General features: G+C 41.9%; 12 non-coding genes across 12 annotated transcripts; all 12 read right to left on the reverse strand.

The window, feature by feature from the left end:
- Positions 1–248: 248 nt before the first annotated feature.
- Positions 249–320, reverse strand: trnap-ugg (transfer RNA proline (anticodon UGG)). The gene has a single exon. It is a non-coding gene; the product is annotated as a tRNA-Pro (tRNA).
- A 1,265-nt stretch (positions 321–1,585) lies between these two features.
- trnap-ugg (transfer RNA proline (anticodon UGG)) lies at positions 1,586–1,657 on the reverse strand. Its single transcript has one exon. It is a non-coding gene; the product is annotated as a tRNA-Pro (tRNA).
- A 598-nt stretch (positions 1,658–2,255) lies between these two features.
- Positions 2,256–2,327, reverse strand: trnap-ugg (transfer RNA proline (anticodon UGG)). Its single transcript has one exon. It is a non-coding gene; the product is annotated as a tRNA-Pro (tRNA).
- A 1,275-nt stretch (positions 2,328–3,602) lies between these two features.
- trnap-ugg (transfer RNA proline (anticodon UGG)) lies at positions 3,603–3,674 on the reverse strand. The gene has a single exon. It is a non-coding gene; the product is annotated as a tRNA-Pro (tRNA).
- Positions 3,675–5,619: 1,945 nt separating this feature from the next.
- Positions 5,620–5,691, reverse strand: trnap-ugg (transfer RNA proline (anticodon UGG)). Its single transcript has one exon. It is a non-coding gene; the product is annotated as a tRNA-Pro (tRNA).
- A 1,945-nt stretch (positions 5,692–7,636) lies between these two features.
- On the reverse strand, positions 7,637–7,708 carry trnap-ugg (transfer RNA proline (anticodon UGG)). Its single transcript has one exon. It is a non-coding gene; the product is annotated as a tRNA-Pro (tRNA).
- Positions 7,709–9,653: 1,945 nt separating this feature from the next.
- trnap-ugg (transfer RNA proline (anticodon UGG)) lies at positions 9,654–9,725 on the reverse strand. Its single transcript has one exon. It is a non-coding gene; the product is annotated as a tRNA-Pro (tRNA).
- A 1,275-nt stretch (positions 9,726–11,000) lies between these two features.
- On the reverse strand, positions 11,001–11,072 carry trnap-ugg (transfer RNA proline (anticodon UGG)). The gene has a single exon. It is a non-coding gene; the product is annotated as a tRNA-Pro (tRNA).
- Positions 11,073–12,347: 1,275 nt separating this feature from the next.
- trnap-ugg (transfer RNA proline (anticodon UGG)) lies at positions 12,348–12,419 on the reverse strand. The gene has a single exon. It is a non-coding gene; the product is annotated as a tRNA-Pro (tRNA).
- A 1,275-nt stretch (positions 12,420–13,694) lies between these two features.
- Positions 13,695–13,766, reverse strand: trnap-ugg (transfer RNA proline (anticodon UGG)). Its single transcript has one exon. It is a non-coding gene; the product is annotated as a tRNA-Pro (tRNA).
- Positions 13,767–14,364: 598 nt separating this feature from the next.
- Positions 14,365–14,436, reverse strand: trnap-ugg (transfer RNA proline (anticodon UGG)). The gene has a single exon. It is a non-coding gene; the product is annotated as a tRNA-Pro (tRNA).
- A 605-nt stretch (positions 14,437–15,041) lies between these two features.
- On the reverse strand, positions 15,042–15,113 carry trnap-cgg (transfer RNA proline (anticodon CGG)). Its single transcript has one exon. It is a non-coding gene; the product is annotated as a tRNA-Pro (tRNA).
- Between the last annotated feature and the right edge of the window lie 386 nt (positions 15,114–15,499).

Genomic DNA, 15,499 nt, shown 5'->3' on the forward strand with positions numbered 1-15,499 from the left:
GGTATCGCTAGTGTAATAGCTACCAGAGCATCCACATTTTTGTTGTCAATGTAGGCTTGGCTGGCAATTTAACCCAAAAAAGGGCCAGGGATCTCTTGCTTCTAAACAATAACCGAAGCTGTAGTCCAAAAAGTTGCTTTGCCATTCAGAAATGGTCTATTTTAATGTTGACATGTCTTAGATGCAGATGTCACAACAATGCAGTAAAGTAGAGCACTGTACATAGTTTTAGTCAAATAACATATAAAGGGCTCGTCCGGGATTTGAACCCGGGACCTCTCGCACCCAAAGCGAGAATCATACGCCTAGACCAACGAGCCTACTAGTTCAAGATTTGATTTCTTATTTTGGCCTTTTGAGGCGTTTATTTTGGCTTTTTTGGCTCTTTTGCCTAGTGCACAGTCTCAGTCTTGACTACACACATGAATGTATCAAGCCCTTATGCACAAATCAGTTGGCATTTGGGCTGAAAAGACAGTAACACAATTCAACTCCTGGAGACTGTACTTGAAAACGTAATATACCACACGTGCTAGGGAAAGTACAGTCCCGCCTTGTCATGCTAATGTAAGAGCCAGATGTGCTAGATCTATGCTCTGTGGACACTGGCTTAACAGCAAATTATTTATTCACCCTCACTCGTCTGCAGTTGCGATTCACTTCGTGACAGGTATCGCTATTGTAATAGCTACCAGAGCATCCACATTTTTGTTGTCAATGTAGGCTTGGCTGGCAATTTAACCCAAAAAAGGGCCAGGGATCTCTCGCTTCTAAACAATAACAGAATAACCGAAGATGTAGTCCAACAAGCTGCTTTGCCATTCAGAAACGGTCTATTTAAACGTTGACATGTCTTAGAAGCAGATGTCACAACAATGCAGTAAAGAAGAGCACTGTACATAATTTTAGTCAAATAACATATAAAGGGCTCGTCCGGGATTTGAACCCGGGACCTCTCACACCCGAAGCGAGAATAGACCAACGAGCCTATTAGTTCAAGATTTGATTTCTTATTTTGGCCTTTTGAGGCGTTTATTTAGGCTTTTTTGGCTCTTTTGCCTAGTGCACATTCTCAGTCTTGACTACACACATCTATGTATCACGCTTTTATGCACAAATCAGTTGGCATTTGGGCTGAAAAGACAGTAACACAATTCAACTCCTGAAGACTGTACTTGAAAACGTAATGTACCACACGTGCTAGGGAAAATACAGTCCCGGCTTGTCATGCTAATGTAAGAGCCAGATGTGCTAGATCTATGCTCTGTGGACACTGGCTTAACAGCAAATTATTTATTCACCCTCACTCGTCTGCAGTTGCGATTCACTTAGTGAAAGGTATCGCTAGTGTAATAGCTACCAGAGCATCCACATTTTTGTTGTCAATGTAGGCTTGGCTGGCAATTTAACCCAAAAAAGGGCCAGGGAACTCTTGCTTCTAAACAATAACCGAAGCTGTAGTCCAAAAAGTTGCTTTGCCATTCAGAAATGGTCTATTTTAATGTTGACATGTCTTAGATGCAGATGTCACAACAATGCAGTAAAGTAGAGCACTGTACATAGTTTTAGTCAAATAACATATAAAGGGCTCGTCCGGGATTTGAACCCGGGACCTCTCGCACCCAAAGCAAGAATCATACGCCTAGACCAACGAGCCTACTAGTTCAAGATTTGCTTTCTTATTTTGGCCTTTTGAGGCGTTTATTTTGGCTTTTTTTGGCTCTTTTGCCTAGTGCACAGTCTCAGTCTTGACTACACACATGAATGTATCAAGCCCTTATGCACAAATCAGTTGGCATTTGGGCTGAAAAGACAGTAACACAATTCAACTCCTGGAGACTGTACTTGAAAACGTAATATACCACACGTGCTAGGGAAAATACAGTCCCGGCTTGTCATGCTAATGTAAGAGCCAGATGTGCTAGATCTATGCTCTGTGGACACTGGCTTAACAGCAAATTATTTATTCACCCTCACTCGTCTGCAGTTGCGATTCACTTAGTGAAAGGTATCGCTAGTGTAATAGCTACCAGAGCATCCACATTTTTGTTGTCAATGTAGGCTTGGCTGGCAATTTAACCCAAAAAAGGGCCAGGGATCTCTTGCTTCTAAACAATAACCGAAGCTGTAGTCCAAAAAGTTGCTTTGCCATTCAGAAATGGTCTATTTTAATGTTGACATGTCTTAGATGCAGATGTCACAACAATGCAGTAAAGTAGAGCACTGTACATAGTTTTAGTCAAATAACATATAAAGGGCTCGTCCGGGATTTGAACCCGGGACCTCTCGCACCCAAAGCAAGAATCATACGCCTAGACCAACGAGCCTACTAGTTCAAGATTTGCTTTCTTATTTTGGCCTTTTGAGGCGTTTATTTTGGCTTTTTTTGGCTCTTTTGCCTAGTGCACAGTCTCAGTCTTGACTACACACATGAATGTATCAAGCCCTTATGCACAAATCAGTTGGCATTTGGGCTGAAAAGACAGTAACACAATTCAACTCCTGGAGACTGTACTTGAAAACGTAATATACCACACGTGCTAGGGAAAGTACAGTCCCGCCTTGTCATGCTAATGTAAGAGCCAGATGTGCTAGATCTATGCTCTGTGGACACTGGCTTAACAGCAAATTATTTATTCACCCTCACTCGTCTGCAGTTGCGATTCACTTCGTGACAGGTATCGCTATTGTAATAGCTACCAGAGCATCCACATTTTTGTTGTCAATGTAGGCTTGGCTGGCAATTTAACCCAAAAAAGGACCAGGGATCTCTCGCTTCTAAACAATAACAGAATAACCGAAGATGTAGTCCAACAAGCTGCTTTGCCATTCAGAAACGGTCTGTTTAAACGTTGACATGTCTTAGAAGCAGATGTCACAACAATGCAGTAAAGAAGAGCACTGTACATAATTTTAGTCAAATAACATAAAAAGGGCTCGTCCAGGATTTGAACCCGGGACCTCTCACACCCGAAGCGAGAATCATACGATTAGACCAACGAGCCTTCTATTTCAAGATTTGATTTCTTATTTTGGCCTTTTGAGGCGTTTATTTAGGCTTTTTTGGCTCTTTTGCCTAGTGCACATTCTCAGTCTTGACTACACACATCTATGTATCACGCTTTTATGCACAAATCAGTTGGCATTTGGGCTGAAAAGACAGTAACACAATTCAACTCCTGAAGACTGTACTTGAAAACGTAATGTACCACACGTGCTAGGGAAAATACAGTCCCGGCTTGTCATGCTAATGTAAGAGCCAGATGTGCTAGATCTATGCTCTGTGGACACTGGCTTAACAGCAAATTATTTATTCACCCTCACTCGTCTGCAGTTGCGATTCACTTCGTGACAGGTATCGCTATTGTAATAGCTACCAGAGCATCCACATTTTTGTTGTCAATGTAGGCTTGGCTGGCAATTTAACCCAAAAAAGGGCCAGGGATCTCTTGCTTCTAAACAATAACCGAAGCTGTAGTCCAAAAAGTTGCTTTGCCATTCAGAAATGGTCTATTTTAATGTTGACATGTCTTAGATGCAGATGTCACAACAATGCAGTAAAGTAGAGCACTGTACATAGTTTTAGTCAAATAACATATAAAGGGCTCGTCCGGGATTTGAACCCGGGACCTCTCGCACCCAAAGCAAGAATCATACGCCTAGACCAACGAGCCTACTAGTTCAAGATTTGCTTTCTTATTTTGGCCTTTTGAGGCGTTTATTTTGGCTTTTTTTGGCTCTTTTGCCTAGTGCACAGTCTCAGTCTTGACTACACACATGAATGTATCAAGCCCTTATGCACAAATCAGTTGGCATTTGGGCTGAAAAGACAGTAACACAATTCAACTCCTGGAGACTGTACTTGAAAACGTAATATACCACACGTGCTAGGGAAAATACAGTCCCGGCTTGTCATGCTAATGTAAGAGCCAGATGTGCTAGATCTATGCTCTGTGGACACTGGCTTAACAGCAAATTATTTATTCACCCTCACTCGTCTGCAGTTGCGATTCACTTAGTGAAAGGTATCGCTAGTGTAATAGCTACCAGAGCATCCACATTTTTGTTGTCAATGTAGGCTTGGCTGGCAATTTAACCCAAAAAAGGGCCAGGGATCTCTTGCTTCTAAACAATAACCGAAGCTGTAGTCCAAAAAGTTGCTTTGCCATTCAGAAATGGTCTATTTTAATGTTGACATGTCTTAGATGCAGATGTCACAACAATGCAGTAAAGTAGAGCACTGTACATAGTTTTAGTCAAATAACATATAAAGGGATCGTCCGGGATTTGAACCCGGGACCTCTCGCACCCAAAGCGAAAATCATACGCCTAGACCAACGAGCCTACTAGTTCAAGATTTGCTTTCTTATTTTGGCCTTTTGAGGCGTTTATTTTGGCTTTTTTTGGCTCTTTTGCCTAGTGCACAGTCTCAGTCTTGACTACACACATGAATGTATCAAGCCCTTATGCACAAATCAGTTGGCATTTGGGCTGAAAAGACAGTAACACAATTCAACTCCTGGAGACTGTACTTGAAAACGTAATATACCACACGTGCTAGGGAAAGTACAGTCCCGCCTTGTCATGCTAATGTAAGAGCCAGATGTGCTAGATCTATGCTCTGTGGACACTGGCTTAACAGCAAATTATTTATTCACCCTCACTCGTCTGCAGTTGCGATTCACTTCGTGACAGGTATCGCTATTGTAATAGCTACCAGAGCATCCACATTTTTGTTGTCAATGTAGGCTTGGCTGGCAATTTAACCCAAAAAAGGACCAGGGATCTCTCGCTTCTAAACAATAACAGAATAACCGAAGATGTAGTCCAACAAGCTGCTTTGCCATTCAGAAACGGTCTGTTTAAACGTTGACATGTCTTAGAAGCAGATGTCACAACAATGCAGTAAAGAAGAGCACTGTACATAATTTTAGTCAAATAACATAAAAAGGGCTCGTCTAGGATTTGAACCCGGGACCTCTCACACCCGAAGCGAGAATCATACGATTAGACCAACGAGCCTTCTATTTCAAGATTTGATTTCTTATTTTGGCCTTTTGAGGCGTTTATTTAGGCTTTTTTGGCTCTTTTGCCTAGTGCACATTCTCAGTCTTGACTACACACATCTATGTATCACGCTTTTATGCACAAATCAGTTGGCATTTGGGCTGAAAAGACAGTAACACAATTCAACTCCTGAAGACTGTACTTGAAAACGTAATGTACCACACGTGCTAGGGAAAATACAGTCCCGGCTTGTCATGCTAATGTAAGAGCCAGATGTGCTAGATCTATGCTCTGTGGACACTGGCTTAACAGCAAATTATTTATTCACCCTCACTCGTCTGCAGTTGCGATTCACTTCGTGACAGGTATCGCTATTGTAATAGCTACCAGAGCATCCACATTTTTGTTGTCAATGTAGGCTTGGCTGGCAATTTAACCCAAAAAAGGGCCAGGGATCTCTTGCTTCTAAACAATAACCTAAGCTGTAGTCCAAAAAGTTGCTTTGCCATTCAGAAATGGTCTATTTTAATGTTGACATGTCTTAGATGCAGATGTCACAACAATGCAGTAAAGTAGAGCACTGTACATAGTTTTAGTCAAATAACATATAAAGGGCTCGTCCGGGATTTGAACCCGGGACCTCTCGCACCCAAAGCAAGAATCATACGCCTAGACCAACGAGCCTACTAGTTCAAGATTTGCTTTCTTATTTTGGCCTTTTGAGGCGTTTATTTTGGCTTTTTTTGGCTCTTTTGCCTAGTGCACAGTCTCAGTCTTGACTACACACATGAATGTATCAAGCCCTTATGCACAAATCAGTTGGCATTTGGGCTGAAAAGACAGTAACACAATTCAACTCCTGGAGACTGTACTTGAAAACGTAATATACCACACGTGCTAGGGAAAATACAGTCCCGGCTTGTCATGCTAATGTAAGAGCCAGATGTGCTAGATCTATGCTCTGTGGACACTGGCTTAACAGCAAATTATTTATTCACCCTCACTCGTCTGCAGTTGCGATTCACTTAGTGAAAGGTATCGCTAGTGTAATAGCTACCAGAGCATCCACATTTTTGTTGTCAATGTAGGCTTGGCTGGCAATTTAACCCAAAAAAGGGCCAGGGATCTCTTGCTTCTAAACAATAACCGAAGCTGTAGTCCAAAAAGTTGCTTTGCCATTCAGAAATGGTCTATTTTAATGTTGACATGTCTTAGATGCAGATGTCACAACAATGCAGTAAAGTAGAGCACTGTACATAGTTTTAGTCAAATAACATATAAAGGGATCGTCCGGGATTTGAACCCGGGACCTCTCGCACCCAAAGCGAAAATCATACGCCTAGACCAACGAGCCTACTAGTTCAAGATTTGCTTTCTTATTTTGGCCTTTTGAGGCGTTTATTTTGGCTTTTTTTGGCTCTTTTGCCTAGTGCACAGTCTCAGTCTTGACTACACACATGAATGTATCAAGCCCTTATGCACAAATCAGTTGGCATTTGGGCTGAAAAGACAGTAACACAATTCAACTCCTGGAGACTGTACTTGAAAACGTAATATACCACACGTGCTAGGGAAAGTACAGTCCCGCCTTGTCATGCTAATGTAAGAGCCAGATGTGCTAGATCTATGCTCTGTGGACACTGGCTTAACAGCAAATTATTTATTCACCCTCACTCGTCTGCAGTTGCGATTCACTTCGTGACAGGTATCGCTATTGTAATAGCTACCAGAGCATCCACATTTTTGTTGTCAATGTAGGCTTGGCTGGCAATTTAACCCAAAAAAGGACCAGGGATCTCTCGCTTCTAAACAATAACAGAATAACCGAAGATGTAGTCCAACAAGCTGCTTTGCCATTCAGAAACGGTCTGTTTAAACGTTGACATGTCTTAGAAGCAGATGTCACAACAATGCAGTAAAGAAGAGCACTGTACATAATTTTAGTCAAATAACATAAAAAGGGCTCGTCCAGGATTTGAACCCGGGACCTCTCACACCCGAAGCGAGAATCATACGATTAGACCAACGAGCCTTCTATTTCAAGATTTGATTTCTTATTTTGGCCTTTTGAGGCGTTTATTTAGGCTTTTTTGGCTCTTTTGCCTAGTGCACATTCTCAGTCTTGACTACACACATCTATGTATCACGCTTTTATGCACAAATCAGTTGGCATTTGGGCTGAAAAGACAGTAACACAATTCAACTCCTGAAGACTGTACTTGAAAACGTAATGTACCACACGTGCTAGGGAAAATACAGTCCCGGCTTGTCATGCTAATGTAAGAGCCAGATGTGCTAGATCTATGCTCTGTGGACACTGGCTTAACAGCAAATTATTTATTCACCCTCACTCGTCTGCAGTTGCGATTCACTTCGTGACAGGTATCGCTATTGTAATAGCTACCAGAGCATCCACATTTTTGTTGTCAATGTAGGCTTGGCTGGCAATTTAACCCAAAAAAGGGCCAGGGATCTCTTGCTTCTAAACAATAACCGAAGCTGTAGTCCAAAAAGTTGCTTTGCCATTCAGAAATGGTCTATTTTAATGTTGACATGTCTTAGATGCAGATGTCACAACAATGCAGTAAAGTAGAGCACTGTACATAGTTTTAGTCAAATAACATATAAAGGGCTCGTCCGGGATTTGAACCCGGGACCTCTCGCACCCAAAGCAAGAATCATACGCCTAGACCAACGAGCCTACTAGTTCAAGATTTGCTTTCTTATTTTGGCCTTTTGAGGCGTTTATTTTGGCTTTTTTTGGCTCTTTTGCCTAGTGCACAGTCTCAGTCTTGACTACACACATGAATGTATCAAGCCCTTATGCACAAATCAGTTGGCATTTGGGCTGAAAAGACAGTAACACAATTCAACTCCTGGAGACTGTACTTGAAAACGTAATATACCACACGTGCTAGGGAAAATACAGTCCCGGCTTGTCATGCTAATGTAAGAGCCAGATGTGCTAGATCTATGCTCTGTGGACACTGGCTTAACAGCAAATTATTTATTCACCCTCACTCGTCTGCAGTTGCGATTCACTTAGTGAAAGGTATCGCTAGTGTAATAGCTACCAGAGCATCCACATTTTTGTTGTCAATGTAGGCTTGGCTGGTAATTTAACCCAAAAAAGGGCCAGGGATCTCTTGCTTCTAAACAATAACCAAAGCTGTAGTCCAAAAAGTTGCTTTGCCATTCAGAAATGGTCTATTTTAATGTTGACATGTCTTAGATGCAGATGTCACAACAATGCAGTAAAGTAGAGCACTGTACATAGTTTTAGTCAAATAACATATAAAGGGATCGTCCGGGATTTGAACCCGGGACCTCTCGCACCCAAAGCGAAAATCATACGCCTAGACCAACGAGCCTACTAGTTCAAGATTTGCTTTCTTATTTTGGCCTTTTGAGGCGTTTATTTTGGCTTTTTTTGGCTCTTTTGCCTAGTGCACAGTCTCAGTCTTGACTACACACATGAATGTATCAAGCCCTTATGCACAAATCAGTTGGCATTTGGGCTGAAAAGACAGTAACACAATTCAACTCCTGGAGACTGTACTTGAAAACGTAATATACCACACGTGCTAGGGAAAGTACAGTCCCGCCTTGTCATGCTAATGTAAGAGCCAGAAGTGCTAGATCTATGCTCTGTGGACACTGGCTTAACAGCAAATTATTTATTCACCCTCACTCGTCTGCAGTTGCGATTCACTTCGTGACAGGTATCGCTATTGTAATAGCTACCAGAGCATCCACATTTTTGTTGTCAATGTAGGCTTGGCTGGCAATTTAACCCAAAAAAGGACCAGGGATCTCTCGCTTCTAAACAATAACAGAATAACCGAAGATGTAGTCCAACAAGCTGCTTTGCCATTCAGAAACGGTCTGTTTAAACGTTGACATGTCTTAGAAGCAGATGTCACAACAATGCAGTAAAGAAGAGCACTGTACATAATTTTAGTCAAATAACATAAAAAGGGCTCGTCCAGGATTTGAACCCGGGACCTCTCACACCCGAAGCGAGAATCATACGATTAGACCAACGAGCCTTCTATTTCAAGATTTGATTTCTTATTTTGGCCTTTTGAGGCGTTTATTTAGGCTTTTTTGGCTCTTTTGCCTAGTGCACATTCTCAGTCTTGACTACACACATCTATGTATCACGCTTTTATGCACAAATCAGTTGGCATTTGGGCTGAAAAGACAGTAACACAATTCAACTCCTGAAGACTGTACTTGAAAACGTAATGTACCACACGTGCTAGGGAAAATACAGTCCCGGCTTGTCATGCTAATGTAAGAGCCAGATGTGCTAGATCTATGCTCTGTGGACACTGGCTTAACAGCAAATTATTTATTCACCCTCACTCGTCTGCAGTTGCGATTCACTTCGTGACAGGTATCGCTATTGTAATAGCTACCAGAGCATCCACATTTTTGTTGTCAATGTAGGCTTGGCTGGCAATTTAACCCAAAAAAGGGCCAGGGATCTCTTGCTTCTAAACAATAACCGAAGCTGTAGTCCAAAAAGTTGCTTTGCCATTCAGAAATGGTCTATTTTAATGTTGACATGTCTTAGATGCAGATGTCACAACAATGCAGTAAAGTAGAGCACTGTACATAGTTTTAGTCAAATAACATATAAAGGGCTCGTCCGGGATTTGAACCCGGGACCTCTCGCACCCAAAGCAAGAATCATACGCCTAGACCAACGAGCCTACTAGTTCAAGATTTGCTTTCTTATTTTGGCCTTTTGAGGCGTTTATTTTGGCTTTTTTTGGCTCTTTTGCCTAGTGCACAGTCTCAGTCTTGACTACACACATGAATGTATCAAGCCCTTATGCACAAATCAGTTGGCATTTGGGCTGAAAAGACAGTAACACAATTCAACTCCTGGAGACTGTACTTGAAAACGTAATATACCACACGTGCTAGGGAAAGTACAGTCCCGGCTTGTCATGCTAATGTAAGAGCCAGATGTGCTAGATCTATGCTCTGTGGACACTGGCTTAACAGCAAATTATTTATTCACCCTCACTCGTCTGCAGTTGCGATTCACTTCGTGACAGGTATCGCTATTGTAATAGCTACCAGAGCATCCACATTTTTGTTGTCAATGTAGGCTTGGCTGGCAATTTAACCCAAAAAAGGGCCAGGGATCTCTCGCTTCTAAACAATAACAGAATAACCGAAGATGTAGTCCAACAAGCTGCTTTGCCATTCAGAAATGGTCTGTTTAAACGTTGACATGTCTTAGAAGCAGATGTCACAACAATGCAGTAAAGAAGAGCACTGTACATAATTTTAGTCAAATAACATAAAAAGGGCTCGTCCAGGATTTGAACCCGGGACCTCTCACACCCGAAGCGAGAATCATACGACTAGACCAACGAGCCTTCTATTTCAAGATTTGATTTCTTATTTTGGCCTTTTGAGGCGTTTATTTAGGCTTTTTTGGCTCTTTTGCCTAGTGCACATTCTCAGTCTTGACTACACACATCTATGTATCACGCTTTTATGCACAAATCAGTTGGCATTTGGGCTGAAAAGACAGTAACACAATTCAACTCCTGAAGACTGTACTTGAAAACGTAATGTACCACACGTGCTAGGGAAAATACAGTCCCGGCTTGTCATGCTAATGTAAGAGCCAGATGTGCTAGATCTATGCTCTGTGGACACTGGCTTAACAGCAAATTATTTATTCACCCTCACTCGTCTGCAGTTGCGATTCACTTCGTGACAGGTATCGCTATTGTAATAGCTACCAGAGCATCCACATTTTTGTTGTCAATGTAGGCTTGGCTGGCAATTTAACCCAAAAAAGGGCCAGGGATCTCTTGCTTCTAAACAATAACCGAAGCTGTAGTCCAAAAAGTTGCTTTGCCATTCAGAAATGGTCTATTTTAATGTTGACATGTCTTAGATGCAGATGTCACAACAATGCAGTAAAGTAGAGCACTGTACATAGTTTTAGTCAAATAACATATAAAGGGCTCGTCCGGGATTTGAACCCGGGACCTCTTGCACCCAAAGCAAGAATCATACGCCTAGACCAACGAGCCTACTAGTTCAAGATTTGCTTTCTTATTTTGGCCTTTTGAGGCGTTTATTTTGGCTTTTTTTGGCTCTTTTGCCTAGTGCACAGTCTCAGTCTTGACTACACACATGAATGTATCAAGCCCTTATGCACAAATCAGTTGGCATTTGGGCTGAAAAGACAGTAACACAATTCAACTCCTGGAGACTGTACTTGAAAACGTAATATACCACACGTGCTAGGGAAAGTACAGTCCCGCCTTGTCATGCTAATGTAAGAGCCAGATGTGCTAGATCTATGCTCTGTGGACACTGGCTTAACAGCAAATTATTTATTCACCCTCACTCGTCTGCAGTTGCGATTCACTTCGTGACAGGTATCGCTATTGTAATAGCTACCAGAGCATCCACATTTTTGTTGTCAATGTAGGCTTGGCTGGCAATTTAACCCAAAAAAGGACCAGGGATCTCTCGCTTCTAAACAATAACAGAATAACCGAAGATGTAGTCCAACAAGCTGCTTTGCCATTCAGAAACGGTCTGTTTAAACGTTGACATGTCTTAGAAGCAGATGTCACAACAATGCAGTAAAGAAGAGCACTGTACATAATTTTAGTCAAATAACATAAAAAGGGCTCGTCCAGGATTTGAACCCGGGACCTCTCACACCCGAAGCGAGAATCATACGATTAGACCAACGAGCCTTCTATTTCAAGATTTGATTTCTTATTTTGGCCTTTTGAGGCGTTTATTTAGGCTTTTTTGGCTCTTTTGCCTAGTGCACATTCTCAGTCTTGACTACACACATCTATGTATCACGCTTTTATGCACAAATCAGTTGGCATTTGGGCTGAAAAGACAGTAACACAATTCAACTCCTGAAGACTGTACTTGAAAACGTAATGTACCACACGTGCTAGGGAAAATACAGTCCCGGCTTGTCATGCTAATGTAAGAGCCAGATGTGCTAGATCTATGCTCTGTGGACACTGGCTTAACAGCAAATTATTTATTCACCCTCACTCGTCTGCAGTTGCGATTCACTTCGTGACAGGTATCGCTATTGTAATAGCTACCAGAGCATCCACATTTTTGTTGTCAATGTAGGCTTGGCTGGCAATTTAACCCAAAAAAGGGCCAGGGATCTCTTGCTTCTAAACAATAACCGAAGCTGTAGTCCAAAAAGTTGCTTTGCCATTCAGAAATGGTCTATTTTAATGTTGACATGTCTTAGATGCAGATGTCACAACAATGCAGTAAAGTAGAGCACTGTACATAGTTTTAGTCAAATAACATATAAAGGGCTCGTCCGGGATTTGAACCCGGGACCTCTCGCACCCAAAGCAAGAATCATACGCCTAGACCAACGAGCCTACTAGTTCAAGATTTGCTTTCTTATTTTGGCCTTTTGAGGCGTTTATTTTGGCTTTTTTTGGCTCTTTTGCCTAGTGCACAGTCTCAGTCTTGACTACACACATGAATGTATCAAGCCCTTATGCACAAATCAGTTGGCATTTGGGCTGAAAAGACAGTAACACAATTCAACTCCTGGAGACTGTACTTGAAAACGTAATATACCACACGTGCTAGGGAAAGTACAGTCCCGCCTTGTCATGCTAATGTAAGAGCCAGATGTGCTAGATCTATGCTCTGTGGACACTGGCTTAACAGCAAATTATTTATTCACCCTCACTCGTCTGCAGTTGCGATTCACTTCGTGACAGGTATCGCTATTGTAATAGCTACCAGAGCATCCACATTTTTGTTGTCAATGTAGGCTTGGCTGGCAATTTAACCCAAAAAAGGACCAGGGATCTCTCGCTTCTAAACAATAACAGAATAACCGAAGATGTAGTCCAACAAGCTGCTTTGCCATTCAGAAACGGTCTGTTTAAACGTTGACATGTCTTAGAAGCAGATGTCACAACAATGCAGTAAAGAAGAGCACTGTACATAATTTTAGTCAAATAACATAAAAAGGGCTCGTCCAGGATTTGAACCCGGGACCTCTCACACCCGAAGCGAGAATCATACGATTAGACCAACGAGCCTTCTATTTCAAGATTTGATTTCTTATTTTGGCCTTTTGAGGCGTTTATTTAGGCTTTTTTGGCTCTTTTGCCTAGTGCACATTCTCAGTCTTGACTACACACATCTATGTATCACGCTTTTATGCACAAATCAGTTGGCATTTGGGCTGAAAAGACAGTAACACAATTCAACTCCTGAAGACTGTACTTGAAAACGTAATGTACCACACGTGCTAGGGAAAATACAGTCCCGGCTTGTCATGCTAATGTAAGAGCCAGATGTGCTAGATCTATGCTCTGTGGACACTGGCTTAACAGCAAATTATTTATTCACCCTCACTCGTCTGCAGTTGCGATTCACTTCGTGACAGGTATCGCTATTGTAATAGCTACCAGAGCATCCACATTTTTGTTGTCAATGTAGGCTTGGCTGGCAATTTAACCCAAAAAAGGGCCAGGGATCTCTTGCTTCTAAACAATAACCGAAGCTGTAGTCCAAAAAGTTGCTTTGCCATTCAGAAATGGTCTATTTTAATGTTGACATGTCTTAGATGCAGATGTCACAACAATGCAGTAAAGTAGAGCACTGTACATAGTTTTAGTCAAATAACATATAAAGGGCTCGTCCGGGATTTGAACCCGGGACCTCTCGCACCCAAAGCAAGAATCATACGCCTAGACCAACGAGCCTACTAGTTCAAGATTTGCTTTCTTATTTTGGCCTTTTGAGGCGTTTATTTTGGCTTTTTTTGGCTCTTTTGCCTAGTGCACAGTCTCAGTCTTGACTACACACATGAATGTATCAAGCCCTTATGCACAAATCAGTTGGCATTTGGGCTGAAAAGACAGTAACACAATTCAACTCCTGGAGACTGTACTTGAAAACGTAATATACCACACGTGCTAGGGAAAATACAGTCCCGGCTTGTCATGCTAATGTAAGAGCCAGATGTGCTAGATCTATGCTCTGTGGACACTGGCTTAACAGCAAATTATTTATTCACCCTCACTCGTCTGCAGTTGCGATTCACTTAGTGAAAGGTATCGCTAGTGTAATAGCTACCAGAGCATCCACATTTTTGTTGTCAATGTAGGCTTGGCTGGCAATTTAACCCAAAAAAGGGCCAGGGATCTCTTGCTTCTAAACAATAACCGAAGCTGTAGTCCAAAAAGTTGCTTTGCCATTCAGAAATGGTCTATTTTAATGTTGACATGTCTTAGATGCAGATGTCACAACAATGCAGTAAAGTAGAGCACTGTACATAGTTTTAGTCAAATAACATATAAAGGGCTCGTCCGGGATTTGAACCCGGGACCTCTCGCACCCAAAGCGAGAATCATACGCCTAGACCAACGAGCCTACTAGTTCAAGATTTGATTTCTTATTTTGGCCTTTTGAGGCGTTTATTTTGGCTTTTTTGGCTCTTTTGCCTAGTGCACAGTCTCAGTCTTGACTACACACATGAATGTATCAAGCCCTTATGCACAAATCAGTTGGCATTTGGGCTGAAAAGACAGTAACACAATTCAACTCCTGGAGACTGTACTTGAAAACGTAATATACCACACGTGCTAGGGAAAGTACAGTCCCGCCTTGTCATGCTAATGTAAGAGCCAGATGTGCTAGATCTATGCTCTGTGGACACTGGCTTAACAGCAAATTATTTATTCACCCTCACTCGTCTGCAGTTGCGATTCACTTCGTGACAGGTATCGCTATTGTAATAGCTACCAGAGCATCCACATTTTTGTTGTCAATGTAGGCTTGGCTGGCAATTTAACCCAAAAAAGGGCCAGGGATCTCTCGCTTCTAAACAATAACAGAATAACCGAAGATGTAGTCCAACAAGCTGCTTTGCCATTCAGAAACGGTCTGTTTAAACGTTGACATGTCTTAGAAGCAGATGTCACAACAATGCAGTAAAGAAGAGCACTGTACATAATTTTAGTCAAATAACATATAAAGGGCTCGTCCGGGATTTGAACCCGGGACCTCTCACACCCGAAGCGAGAATCATACGACTAGACCAACGAGCCTATTAGTTCAAGATTTGATTTCTTATTTTGGCCTTTTGAGGCGTTTATTTAGGCTTTTTTGGCTCTTTTGCCTAGTGCACATTCTCAGTCTTGACTACACACATCTATGTATCACGCTTTTATGCACAAATCAGTTGGCATTTGGGCTGAAAAGACAGTAACACAATTCAACTCCTGAAGACTGTACTTGAAAACGTAATGTACCACACGTGCTAGGGAAAATACAGTCCCGGCTTGTCATGCTAATGTAAGAGCCAGATGTGCTAGATCTATGCTCTGTGGACACTGGCTTAACAGCAAATTATTTATTCACCCTCACTCGTCTGCAGTTGCGATTCACTTAGTGAAAGGTATCGCTAGTGTAATAGCTACCAGAGCATCCACAT

Source organism: Brachyhypopomus gauderio, unplaced genomic scaffold (assembly GCF_052324685.1).
Source record: "Brachyhypopomus gauderio isolate BG-103 unplaced genomic scaffold, BGAUD_0.2 sc111, whole genome shotgun sequence".
NCBI classification, from domain to species: Eukaryota; Metazoa; Chordata; class Actinopteri; order Gymnotiformes; family Hypopomidae; genus Brachyhypopomus; species Brachyhypopomus gauderio.